This window comes from Leucoraja erinacea, chromosome 27, assembly GCF_028641065.1.
Source record: "Leucoraja erinacea ecotype New England chromosome 27, Leri_hhj_1, whole genome shotgun sequence".
Lineage (NCBI taxonomy): Eukaryota > Metazoa > Chordata > Chondrichthyes > Rajiformes > Rajidae > Leucoraja > Leucoraja erinaceus.
Genome location: NC_073403.1, coordinates 12,472,809 through 12,486,849, shown reverse-complemented (window position 1 = coordinate 12,486,849; position 14,041 = coordinate 12,472,809). Strand labels below are relative to the sequence as shown.

At 43.4% G+C, this 14,041-nt stretch overlaps 1 protein-coding gene across 12 annotated transcripts in view; it reads right to left on the bottom strand.

Moving 5' to 3' along the window:
• tanc2a (tetratricopeptide repeat, ankyrin repeat and coiled-coil containing 2a) overlaps nt 1–13,178 on the bottom strand; it is a 464,896-nt gene extending 451,718 nt beyond the window's left edge. For all 12 annotated transcript variants that reach the window (XM_055657051.1, XM_055657052.1, XM_055657047.1 and 9 more), the window contains exon 1: nt 12,777–13,178. The gene's annotated coding sequence lies outside the window, so the exon portion shown is untranslated. The remainder of the gene's footprint in view (nt 1–12,776) is intronic.
• Nucleotides 13,179–14,041: the final 863 nt, after the last annotated feature.

Below are 14,041 nucleotides of genomic sequence, written 5' to 3'. Positions count from 1 at the left end.
AATTCCCAATTTTAGAAACCCAGACATTCCAAATGTACACAATGTATTGACAACCCTGACATGAACTAATAAGCAATCAAACATATTGCAGAACATGATGGAACATGAAAACTACTCGATAAGCCAAAGTTCTACTTGGAAAAATATTATGTACTTTTTTTTAATTTTATTTTTTTTATAAACACAGCTCTCTTCCCTGAGCAATTTATAATACCACCCGCCTCCCCTCAATATCGCAGAACAAATAACTTTGAGGGGAAGGGGTGGAATTAATAAATTAACCTCCACAGTATTTTAGACAAATCTGCAGAATAAATAAAAAAATGTTCACCATTACAATATTTCAGAGGAATATTCACACCCAGTGACTGCAATGTTATAGTCATACTTCATGAATTTTAGCGTAGTTAAAAAAGGTCTTCTCTTTATTTGGCTTTAAATATTAGCATGGGTATTTCTATAGTCTCTATTATAGCTCCTTCCTCACACCACTAGTTTTCCATTTGAAGTACATTAAATAAATACATTGCCCCAGCACACATTACACAAGAGTACAATCTAAGAATGTTTTCACATAACACAGCAAAACATATATATTGTAATAAATAACATTACAGATTTAGAAATACAGGTGAGAAATATCACCCTGAAGTCTTAAAATATGCATTTTTAATAATATTCCAAAATCAAAATTTAAACAAAGTGAAACATAATGTCACCATAATGAACCATTACAATGTGTGCAAATAAGGCTAAAATCATGCTGTTCCCAATTCTTCCGTTTAGGAAAGTTTTTGCCCCAATATTTTCCACATCAAGCAAAATAGACAGACTTGAATTATAAAAAAATTTCAATCTATAATAAATGCATGAGAATGAAAAGACATTACTGCCAGCTCACATCTCAGATAAAGCCAGTAAAGTCTGTAGATTTATTTCATGTGTTGATAAAATCCAAAAAGCTGTAGGGCATTTATGCACTCTGGAAACAATCAGATCTCTGCCAGAGATGTACATTTTATTCAATTATATAGTCTTGGATAGGAAGATTTCATTTAGCTCCTTATTTGTCCATGCTGTTTTTCTCCTTGGATCAAATAATAGCAAAGATTTATTCTCTCACCTTAAGATCTAGTTTGTGGCTATCTCCATGGTTACCGTATATTGTAATTATTTTACATTCACTTCAACATACAATTATTTATCCTTTCACTTCTAGTTCCTACACTTGCAACCTACCTACTTCTATTCTATAAACATAACTGAAGAGTACAAGGATTTGGAAAAAATCCTCCACTGAAAATAGATAGCAAAAGCAGTGGCAAGATGATTTCACATCTTCCTTTCTCCTACATGGTACATTTATTTAATGAATGTGGATAACTTCATTAACGTATCAATTTTGAGCCAATCAATTATAAATGAATTCCCAAACTGTATTTCTAACTGATTTTTTTCCTATTTAAAATTTCAATATTATTACTGAAGATATTTACCCGTCTCTCGCACATCAATATCCATCCACACTTTCCAATACATACCTCCAAATGGTATAAATAATTAAAACTCAACAATGAAGAAGGGTTGTGGCCTGAAACGTTGCCTATTTCCTTCGCTCCATAGATGCTGCCGCACCCACTGAGTTTCTCCAGCACTTTTGTCTACCTTTAATTTTCCAGCATCTGCAGTTCCTTGGTTTCTTGGTCCTCCAAAATATTCCAAATGGAATTTAAACTGGAGGTGGTGGAGGGAGGACTTAAGCCAGAAAGGGTTATTGGGAAGAAATAGCTACTTTAAATTTAGTTGCATCTGGTTGGGTAACTATAGTAGGGTGGAGATTATTCCATGCTTTAATTGTGCGGGGGAAGAACGAATTGCTGTACACATCTGTCTTTGTAGCTGGGATCATAATGTTCTTCTTGAACAATGAGCATAACCTCTCTTTTAAACGGAATCTATTTGTTTTACGGGCTGATTATATTGAACACAACAGTGTCTTTTTTTTATTTATATCCTTTAGAATCTCAAATATTGCAACAAAGAGCCCATCTGGTTACCAAGTCCAACTTGGCCATTTCCTACAAGTATTCTTGCTTAATTCTGCTTTCCTGCTCAGTTCTCTTATCTTTGCATTGCTTTCAGCAACTAATTAATTTTGGTACTTAATTACTTTGAATTAAATGATCTACCTTTAATTTCATACTATTTTAACCACTCTGGCAAATAATTATTTCAAATCTTTAGATTTGTATTCATCCTAGATTTGCTACCATCTCACCAGCCAATTAATGTAATTTTAATATTTTGAGCACCATAAACTTTTAACATCGAAAATGTGTGTCAGCTTTCTTTCTCAGTTCAGCTTTGTCACATCTTTCCGTTTCTTAATACAATCAAAATTACATACAACATCTTAACCAGTGGGATATGGATTTCATAAAGTTCAACATAATTTCCACATTTGACTTTGTATCCGGAGGCAAAGAATACAAATCGCTATCCACTATTTACCTCTTCCACATTCCATGACTTGTGCTCAATATAGAAAGGTGTTTCTGGCACACAACATATTTTAGATTCTTATATTCTAGATCACTCAATCTGTGACAACCCTCTACACAATTTAGATCAACGCCCAATTGTGAACATGCCTTGTTAATTCGCAAATTAAGATTCAAATATGTGATAAATAGACCCAACATGTCAAATTCACAGATAAATAGCCTGCCAATGGAGGAGGCCAAGGACAGATTGGTCGGTATACCAGTGAGAAGGCGAGGTAAAATGGTTAGCAACCAGGAGATCCAACAGGCGAGAGTGCGAGAGAGAGAGAGAGATATGTATCAAAGATAGTCCAAGTGAATTTGAGGGCAGGGTGAAAGTTATTAGTAAAGTTGATGATTTGCAGTCAGAAACAGGCGAGCAGACCAATTGAATAACTACTTTGGTTCTGTCTTCACTAATGTAAAGAAGTCAAGTCTGACACACTGTAACTTTACTGAGTACTTAATTAAGGCACATGTGAAGCACGTCCCAGTACTGACTGCACTAGTATTCAGGCGTACTGGAACCAAGGGAGGAGCAAAGGGAGGATATCACATTTATACTGAGAAGACTACGGCGTGGTTAGTGGTTTTGAGGTAGCTACATTATAGGTTGCATGCATAAACCATCTACATCCTTTCCTTTAGAAATCTAAAATTGAAGTTAGAACGGTGGCAGTGTAATTATACAACACATGCAAATTCAGGCGAAATCAACGTAGCGGACCGGAGGTTTGACAACCCGACCCGAGCGGGTGCGTATAACACCATCACCCACCCCACCAGATAGAAGAGGAGGCGGGGCAGCAGCAGCCGGGAAGGAGAGAGCAGGTGGAGACCCAACCGGGAATGCGGGAGGTGATCCAGCCGGCACGGGAGATCCAGGAGGAGACGGAGGAGAAGGAGGAGGAGAACAAGCAGGGGAGGAAATCAACTGCCCGAACCCAGGAAGCACAGGAGGAGAATGCGGCAAGCGAACTAACCAGGGCATGCAGGGAGCAGTGGGGTAATTAGTAATGGCAGGCTTGAAGCGGAACGGAGGAGTGTAAGGATCCGCTGGAGGAGGCTGCGGCTCGTTAACGGCCAACAGGTGCTGGCGGCTCCGACGGTATACAGTTCCATCAAAGTCCACCAGGTAAGATCTCGGGGAGTTGTCGACAGCAACAACGGTTGCGAGTCGGGAGAATCCGGTGGCTGTCTGCATGTGGACGACCTGGCCAGGCAGTAGTGGCGAGAGCGGGCGGCAGGACTTGTCGTGAGAGCGGCACTGTACCTCATGCTTGTGGGCAATCCGTTGCTGGACGGCGGCAGGCTGGAGGACCTTGGGCACCAGGGACTGTTGGGCGATCGGCATCGGTGGCCGAAGCACGCGGGACATCAGACGCTGGGCAGGTGATCGCATGGTAGGGTCCCGTGAGATGTTGCGAAGGTTGAGCAGACCCAGGTAGAAGTCACCATTGGAGAGACCAGACTGCTCGAGCAAATTCTTGGCACTGCGGACAGCTCGCTCGGCCAGCCCGTTGCTCTGCGGGTACTAGGGGCTGCTGGTAAAGCGAGTGAAGTTCCACTTCGCAGCGAAAGCCTGGAATTCTGTGCTGGTGAACTGACGGCCGTTGTCGATCTGTAAGCGGACCGGGGACCCGAAGGTAGCAAAGTGTCTGGGCAGCTTACTGATAACCATTTCAGAGGTGATGGCAGGTAGAAGGTCCACCTCGAACCAGTTGGAGTATGAATCAACCAGCACCAGGTAGTGCTTGCCTCGCCATTCGAATATGTCAGCAGCCAGCGAGGTCCAGGGCATAGCAGGTGCAGGCTGCTGCAGAAGTGGCTGGCGCTGCTGATGTGGGGCCAGGGTGTTGCAATCAGGACAGGAGGCTACTCGGGCTTTAATTTACTTGGCCATGCCGGGCCAATAGTATTATTCTTGGGCATGTGAGACAGTGGCATCGGCTCCGGGATGCCCCATGTGAGCAGCGTTCTAGTACACGTCGTATAGGGAGGCAGGGACGACCACCTTGTGACCCTTGATGATGATACCGTCCCGGAGCACCAGTTCGTCGCGGACCAGAAAGAAAGGGTGGGCACCCGCAGGCAGTGAGGTGCGTCTGCTGGGCCACCCCCGTTGGATGACAGCTGCGAGCTGTTGCAGGTCGGGGTCATTGGCGGTGTGCTCAACCAGGCACTGCAGCTGCTTAGAGGGAACAAAGTTGACATTAAGTACCTGCAGATCCTCCTGCTCGTAGGGGTGCCCGTCACAGGAGGAGCGGGGGGCCCGGGACAGCGCGTCGGTCACATGCATCTCGGTGCCCTTCTTGTACACGATTAGAAAGTCAAACCGCTGGAGCATCTTGGCGCAGGCGAATACAACCGCAAGAAGCTCCTTCTCAATTTGTGCATATCGCTGCTCAGTGTCTGTCATGGTACGCGAGGCATAAGAAATGGGCTGTAGCGAGCCGTCATCATGGAGTTGCAGGCAGGCAGCACCGAGTCCGAAGCGGGAAGCATCGCACGTAACTACAATCGGACGTTGCAGATCGAAAAACTTGAGAGTCGGTGTACTGATCAGCTTTGTTTTGAGAAGGTCGAAAGCCTGCTGGTGTTGGGGAAACCAAGACCAGGCAATATTTTTGTTTGTCAGTTGCCTCAGGGGTGCGCTCAACTCGCTGAGGTTGGGGATGAACTTTCCCAAGTAGTTGACCATGCCCAGGAATCGCTGCAGGCTGATCACGTCGGGCGGGGCAGGCAGCTCGGAGATAGCGTTGGTTTTCTGCGGATCAGGTTTCAGCCCGTGGGCTGTGAAGATGTGGCCAACATAGGGTACTTCAGCTACACGGAACTTGCACTTTGACAGGTTGAGTTGATCTGGCGAGCGCGGTCGAGAATTCGGCAGAGGTTGTGGTCATGCTCAGCAGCATCTTTCTCGTAAACCAGGATGTCATCCACAATAATGGCACACAGCAGGCCAGCAAACAGCTGCTCCATGGAGCATTGAAACACTTCGCTGGCAGAGTTGATGTCGAACGGCATCCGCAAAAATTTGAATCTTCCGAAGGTGTTAAGTCCGAGGAGTGCTTGTCCAGAGGTATTTGCCAGAATGAGCTCCTGGCATCAAGGACAGAGAACACCGTGGCCTGGCCGACCTGGGCAGCAACATCTTCTACAGTCCTCATGGGATAATGAGGACGTCTTATTGCTAGATGTAAGTCTTTGGGGTTGATGCACACCCGTATCTCGTTCTTACCCTTCTTCATGGTGGCGACGATGGTGGAGACCCAGTCAGTGGGTTCGCAGACAGCTTCAAGTACTCCTATGTCAACCATGTTCTTAAGCATGGCTTCGACCTTGTACTTCATAGCAAATGACACCCTGTGCGGAGCACGGACCACTGGCACAACCGACGGGTCAGTTGCGATCTTGTACACAAGGGGCAGCTTGCACAATTTATCATCGAATAGATCTGGGTATTCAGAAAGCGGATTCAACATCACCCGCACTTCATGGACAGAGCGGTCAAAGGACACCAGTCCGAGATCCTGACATGCCTGATTGCTCAGCAGAGTCACACAATCACAGTCAAGGATGAAGAACGACAGGTCTCTCGAAGATTTCTTCAGCACACAGTGGAAGGTGGCCCTCCCCACAGGTTTCAGCTCCTCTCCCCCATAAGCACGCAATATGGAGCGATCAGCAGTTAACAGCTCATTATTTCTAATCTTCCTGAACAGGGATGTTGACATAACATTCACCTTCACCCCCGTGTCTAGCTTAGCAGTGAAGGATTTGTTGTTGACAGTGACTAGTACAGAAGGATCTGGGAGGCAAGATTGATTATGAAGGAGAGAATAAACACTGGCATCTCCCATGGAAGTACTGGGCTCAGAGTCGAGGGCAGTGTCGACAGAAGACTGGGAACCGAATTCGTTATCAACTTGTTGCAGGTTGTTTAAAACTTGTCTGGGAGCTGGTGGAACGTTCCCACGGGAGCAACAGGCAGCTGAGAAATGGTTCATCTTCTTACAGAAATTATAAGCTTTGCCAAAAGCTGGACACTGCGACTGCATAGAGTGGACATAATTACAGTTGGGGCACTTCTTAACAAGCGGGACCCGAGCGGCATAAGTCAGCCGCGGTGCAGGGCGAACGGTGGGGCATAGCAACACCAGTCAGATTGATAGCCCGATTGTCAGATCCCCTCTGCCCATGTAGCGGGGCAACCACCTCAGCTAGTCTGCATCCATGCATAGCTTCAGTCAGCGTGAGATCCGGTTTTCACAGCAGCTCGGCTCGTAGCTTCTGATCTAGCATGCCGGTGACTAAAATATCTCTAGTGAGCTGATCACACATGTGCTCGAAACGGCACCACTGAGCAAGGTAGCGCAGGTCAGCGATAAAACATTCAACAGGCTCATCAGGCTGCTGTTGCCTTGTAAAGAATCTAGCCCGCTCCAATATACGGTTGGAGGGCAAGTCACAAATCTCCGCAAACTTGCGTAAGAGACATACTGGGTCGTTGGCAGACTCCGCTGGCTCGACGACCTGGTTGTTGTCATCCAGGACCGCTGGATTGTAGATGAAAGTCCAAGCTCGTTTCATGGCCTCGGGACCGGCAAGGTTCAGCAGCAGTGAGGCTTTGACCGCATCAGGGTCATTTTGGTGCACAATGTTGATGAAGTGGTTGTAGTCCATCACGAAAGTAGCCCATCGCTCCGCAATGTCAGCGTCAAAGACAAGGGGAGATGGCTTTCGGCACGAGAATGCCATGGCAAAGAGGGAATTAAATACTAGTAAAACTAGGGGCAAATAAAACCCGATAAACAGGAGGCACGCGTTTCACTTGCTGACACCATGTAAAGAAGTCAAGTCTGACACACTGTAACTTTACTGAGTATTTAATTAAGGCACATGTGAAGCACGTCCCAGTACTGACTGCACCTTCAGGCGTACTGGAACCAAGGGAGGAGCAAAGAGAGGATATCACAGTTATACTGAGAAGACTAAGGCGTGGTTAGTGGTCTTGAGGTAGCTACATTATAGGCTGCATGCATAAACCATCTACAACTAAGGAAGACATAAATAATCTGCTGGAAATAGCAAGGGACTAGGGGTTAAATTAGATGGAGGAACTGAGTGAAATCCAGGTTAGCCAGGGTGTTAGGTAAATTGAATGGATTAAAGGGCGATAAATCCCCAGGGCCAGATAAATTGCATCCCAGAGTACTTAAGGAAGTAGCCGCAAAAATAGTGGATGCATTAGTGATAATTTTTCAAAACTCTTTAGATTCTGGAGTAGTTCCTGAGGACTGGAGGGTAGCTAATGGAACCCCACTTTTTAAAAAGGGAGGGAGAGAGAAAACAGGGAATTACAGACCAGTTAGTCTAACATCGGTGGTGGGGAAAATTCTGGAGTCAGTTATTAAAGATGGGATAGCAGCACATTTGGAAAGTGGTGAATTCATTGGACAAAATCAGCATGGATTTATGAAAGGTAAATCGTGTCTCACGAATCTTATAGAATTTTTCGAGGATGTAACTAGTAGAGTGGATAAGGGAGAACCAGTGGATGTGTTATATCTGGACTTTCAGAAGGCTTTCGACAAGGTCCCACATAAGAGATTAGTATGCAAACTTAAAGCACACGGTATTTGGGGTTCAGTATTGATGTGGATAGAGAACTGGCTGGCAGACAGGAAGCAAAGAGTAGGAGTAAATGGGTCCTTTTCAGAATTGCAGGCAGTGACTAGTGGGGTACCGCAAGGCTCAGTGCTGGGACCCCAGCTATTTACAATATATATTAATGATCTGGATGAGGGAATTGAATGCAACATCTCCAAGTTTGCGGATGACACGAAGCCGGGGGGCAGTGTTAGCTGTGAGGAGGATACCAGGAGGCTGCAAGGTGACTTGGATAGGTTGGGTGGGTGGGCAAATGCATGGCAGATGCAGTATAATGTGGATAAATGTGAGGTTATCCACTTTGGTGGCAAAAACAGGAAAGTAGACTTTTATCTGAATGGTGGCCGATTAGGAAAAGGGGAGATGCAACGAGACCTGGGTGTCATGGTACACCAGTCATTGAAAGTAGGCATGCAGGTGCAGCAGGCAGTGAAGAAAGCGAATGTTATGTTAGCATTCATAGCAAAAGGATTTGAGTATAAGAGCAGGGAGGTTCTACTGCAGTTGTACAGGGTCTTGGTGAGACCACACCTGGAGTATTACGTACAGTTTTGGTCTCCTAATCTGAGGAAAGACATTCTTGCCATAGAGGGAGTACAGAGAAGGTTCACCAGACTGATTCCTGGGATGGCAGGACTTTCATATGAAGAAAGACTGGATAGACTCGGCTTGTACTAGAATTTAGAAGATTGAAGGGGGATCTTATAGAAACTTACAAAATTCTTAAGGGGTTGGACAGGCTAGATGCAGGAAGATTATTCCCGATTTAGGGGAAGTCCAGAACTAGGGGTCACAGTTTAAGGATAAGAGGGAAGTCTTTTAGGACCGAGATGAGAAAATCATTTTTTACACATAGAGTGGTGAATCTGTGGAATTCTCTGCCACAGAAGGTAGTTGAGGCCAGTTCATTGGCTATATTTAAGAGGGAGTTAGATGTGGCCCTTGTGGCTAAAGGGATCAGGGGGTATGGAGAGAAGGCAGGGATGGGATACGGAGTTGGATAATCAGCCATGATCATATTGAATGGCGGTGCAGGCTCGAAGGGCCGAAAGGCCTACTCCTGCACCTATTTTCTATGTTTCTATGATGTATATTTGATCCACATGCCAAATAATGTGTGGATTAACTATCTCCCATAAATATTCACAAACATACAACATTAATATTTTCAGTGTTACCATTAACCATTACCAAAGCAGCCATATTAACACTGCAACTTTAAGATTAAGTCAGTGGCTGAGTGTTGAGACCACGGTTCTATTTCCATAGCAACCCTGCCACTCGCATCATGGTTCAAATCAAAATCAAGGAGGAATAATTAAATTTACCTAGATAGATGCAGATGCAACCAACCTAAGGAGCTCAACACCATCCTCAGCAAGGTGTACTGTTGCTATTGTTTACTGTTTGATATGCCAATCCACTGCCTTAAACTTCTATACACTCCACCATATTTTTTGTGTGTACTAGATTCTAAATGAATCTCTGAACCATTATCGCACAATTCTCTAAATGAAACCTTTTTGAGAATATGTTTACTGCAACTATAAATGGCTCAGAGAAAAACAAGGGTAACTACAATTATGAATGTAGACAGACTTTCCAACTTTGTCTGAAGAAGGTTTCTCGACCCGAAACATCACCCATTCCTTCGATCCATAGATGCTGCCTCACCCGCTGAGTTTCTCCAGCATTTTTGTCTACCTTCCAACTATGCTAGGTCCCTGGGGAACCATACCTGGTTCTAGTTTCACCGGCCATTCATCTCTCCCATGATGAATCCTGACACCTCCTTCCTTACCAATCAGATTCCAGCACGGGTATATCTTGTGTTAACTGTTTTTCAGATTTCTGCTCTCACTTCATCTCTCTCCAAACAGAAAAGTGATAAAGCTCCCATCAGTCTTCACCTACTACCCCACTAGCCTCCGCATCCTGCACATAAGACTCTCTCATATCTGTCAGCTGCAACGAGAATCCACCATGAGCCACATCTTCTCCTCCACATCCACTGCTGCCCTCCATGTAGCCAAGTCTTCTTGACTCCTTGGTCCACCACCAAAGAACCAGCAGCAGTGTGTACCATCTATAAAATGTACTATAGTACTCATTCAAATTATTCCAACAGCTCCTCCCAAGCAGTATGATTCTACCACCAAGCCCAAAGTCATTAGGACCTTGGAAGGACCAGCACCTCCAGGTTTACTCTACAAATGAGACACCATTCAGACCATATCCCACTGGTCTTAAAATTATGAACCCCCTAGCTAACAGTCAATAAATGCTGACCTTACTAATAATGTTCAGAACCCATAAACAAATTTAAAAAAGATTAACATCACTAAAATCTGTGGCTTTTCCCGACTAAAAATAAAGGTTAAGGAGATTGCAATTTCTCTTTTAGACATAAATACCAAAAAAATCTTGATTTCTTCAAATTACTCTAACATTCATCACTTAATTAGGTCCTGTAATTCAGCTACCTGATCTATGGCAGCAACTTAATAGTTGCTTGTCCAAAGCCAGAACCGCCTCATATAATTGCAGAACGTAGACAAGGTGTAATTGCAGTATTGGATAATGCAAGTTTGTCATCATTATTGAAAAAAAAAATATGGCTGATAGTTTCAGCAGGGAGAGCAACATTATGTCCAGTGTAGACACAAAATGCTTGAGTAACTCAGCGGGACAACTCTGGAGAGAAGGAATGAGTGACGTTTCCGGTCGAGACCCTTCTTCAGACTGATCTTTGTGTCCAGGTTATGTTTGCATTGTTATATTTAATATTACAGGCTTACTCTTCCCAATCACTCAGCCCCTAGGTGCAAAACATATCATACCAAGACTCACCTGAATCCCCAAATATGACCCTTTCATCCATGTTATTTATTTGAAAGCTTGCTTTGGGCTTCCTATACATGGGGTAGGTATTCTATAAAAATAGCTACCAAACATGAATCTTCATGAGTAATCAAAAAACAATAATGAGCACAGAAACATTCTTCCCATCTACTCTTCCATCTGATGTAACCTTCCTGCCCTCTTTTTTATCTAGTATGGAATCAAACAGTGATTAAGTTTGTATCATTTTATTAGTCCACAAAGATTATTATCCCTTAAGCTATTGCACATTTTTGATCAGATGCAAGTACCTAGCAATGAACAGATTGCAGGGTTGGGAATGAAAGAAATCGAAAATATTTCCATGATACTAGTTTTTACTTTATTCTTAACTCAACCTGTACTGTCAATATTATAGTCAACCAGTATTACCATGTTAATTAATATTTACTAAACAATTCAAACAGGATTGTAAACAAATAGATCACAGATAATTACACTTCTATTGATAATGTTTTGTAGATGTAACAACATGAAATATAATGTGCCTGTAAAGCTACAGGAATTTCAATAGTTCCATTTCATCCAGTGTATGACAAATAAACACTCTTGTCTACTTTTAAGCACCTTTGCACTTCCACTTCCCAAGCAACTAATTCCATATTTATAAATATTCATGTTGACAATTACATTCTGCACACAATTAGCTTTGGTATTTTAGTTAAAGACTGTATCTGTTGTTTTTCTAAAGAGTAATGCAAAATGTAAACAAATTAACTTGTACATCATTTTAGAATTCAAACGTTTAATGACATTTATGAATCATTCTTATTTTCATCAGGCCATTTTCCATGAGAACAGGATGCAAAACACTGTTTGAAAACCACGTCAACTGACATCACTTCAATCATCAGACACACCAGAAATCATTTTTCTTGCCAAGCTTACCCTTCCATTATCCAGGGTATAACGTAAATGATCCTGTCTTATAAAAACAATAAGTGTTTTTAAATATGAAACCACAGGAACGGATTGCACACATTTTACGTCTATAAATATCACATAACACCATGGTTCTCCCACGAAAACCTACTTTCCTGAGGATCACAGAACAATCTCACACCCTTCCCAAAACGTCAATCCTAGTACAGTGTGCAAGAAGTAACTGCAGGTGCTGGATTAAACCAAAGATGGACACAAAAAGCTGGAGTAACTCAGCGGGACAGGCAGCATCTCTGGGGAGATGGAATGGGTGACGTTACGGGTCGAGATCCTTCTTCAGACTAGTACCAATTTCTCCACACCGAAAGACTTCAGCATCTCCGAGTAATGATTCATCTGATAATAGTAACACACGTACATCCTTCTTTTGTTTTCACAGGACACAAACATAAATTAAAGCTTACCATCTCTGGTCTTGCTCAGGCTACAAATTATATAAAATACCTGTATCTCAGCTCACAATATTGCAAAATATGATGGGAGGCGCTATCTATAAACACAACGCCACGATTAAGAGCTGGCCAAATGTCAATACCAATGATGCATTCTCGTTCCCAATGCAATGACTTTGTTCTATTTATACACCATTCAAACACATCGTTTATATCCAAAACACACTTGAGAGTGAGGAATGGAATTACAAACACGGGTGAAACCTGCTGCCGTCTGTTGCTCCCAGTCGCTGCTGTGGGTTACATTCTTTATATTCTCTCTTACCTCGAGCGGACTGCGCCGGTCTCGCCGTGTGTCGGCGGCGCCGGAGGAACCCTCGTTCACTAGCGGGTGAGGAGCAGGCCGCCATTCCCGGCTCTCGACCCTGCCATCCCCGGCAGATTGCACTATCCAAGCCTCGCCTCAGATGTCGGTGCCGACTTTCTTTTTAAATATATTTATATGTGTAAAATGTATATATATATATATATAATTCCTTCTCTCTTTGACAAAAACAAGATCATCAATAACACAACGGCTATTATGTACTGCTATTTTTTTTCTCTCTTGCCAGCTTTTGCAGTCCGATATTGAGCCTCACTTCATTGAATCACGAGAGCGCCGAGCACCTCAACGACTCTCAGCGCTGCAGCCTCGCGCTCCAACCTCCAGCGCCGCGAGCCAGCCAGCAGGCGGGCGCGAGGGGCGGGACCGGATCCGCCGCCGCGTCCCCGCCCACCCACCCCTAGCAACCAATCAACTCGCCCCACTCCAATCTCCCCTCCCCTTACTCCGATTGACGTTCCTCTGAACCAATCCGAATGTAAAGCTGCAATGACCGACGGTGCGAATAGCCAATGAATTTGGTAAATAGGATTAAAATATGATAATTATCTTGAATATTCATATCATCTGGCCAATGGTGGCGGTAGGGGCGGGGCGGTCTGAAGGTGGCATTGAAGTTGCCTGGGGGTGATCAATGATAACAGCGCCTCCTGCCAGGAGGAAACCAACCATCCTGGATATGAATGATTCACTTAAACACATTTAAACATAAAGATATATCCTGTACGTTAAGTTATTTTTAATGTATTCGATTGGTATGGGTGTCATGGGGAGATCTATTTATTTATTTATTTGTTTGTTTATTTTATTATTTATTTCGAACAGAATAAAATAATAAAAAGCAAATGTGAAACAGCATACAAAAAACAAAACAAAAATATTTATAAAGTGTCATAAACAATATCTATAAATAAATGAAACCATATGTGTCCGAAAAGCAGGAAGAAGCCAAAGCTTATTATTCAACTGCTTGTAATTATCTTATACAAATTTAGCAGCTATGTGTACACCATATGTACACCAGCCACTATATGTACACCAAATTATTTACATTTGAACACTAATCAAATATTTACAATGCCATACAAAAAAGAAAAATGAAAAATGAAAAATGGCAGGAGAATGGGGTTAGGAGGGAGAGATAGATCAGCCATGATTGCATGGCAGAGTAGACTTGAGGGGCCGGATGGCCTAATTCTGCTCCT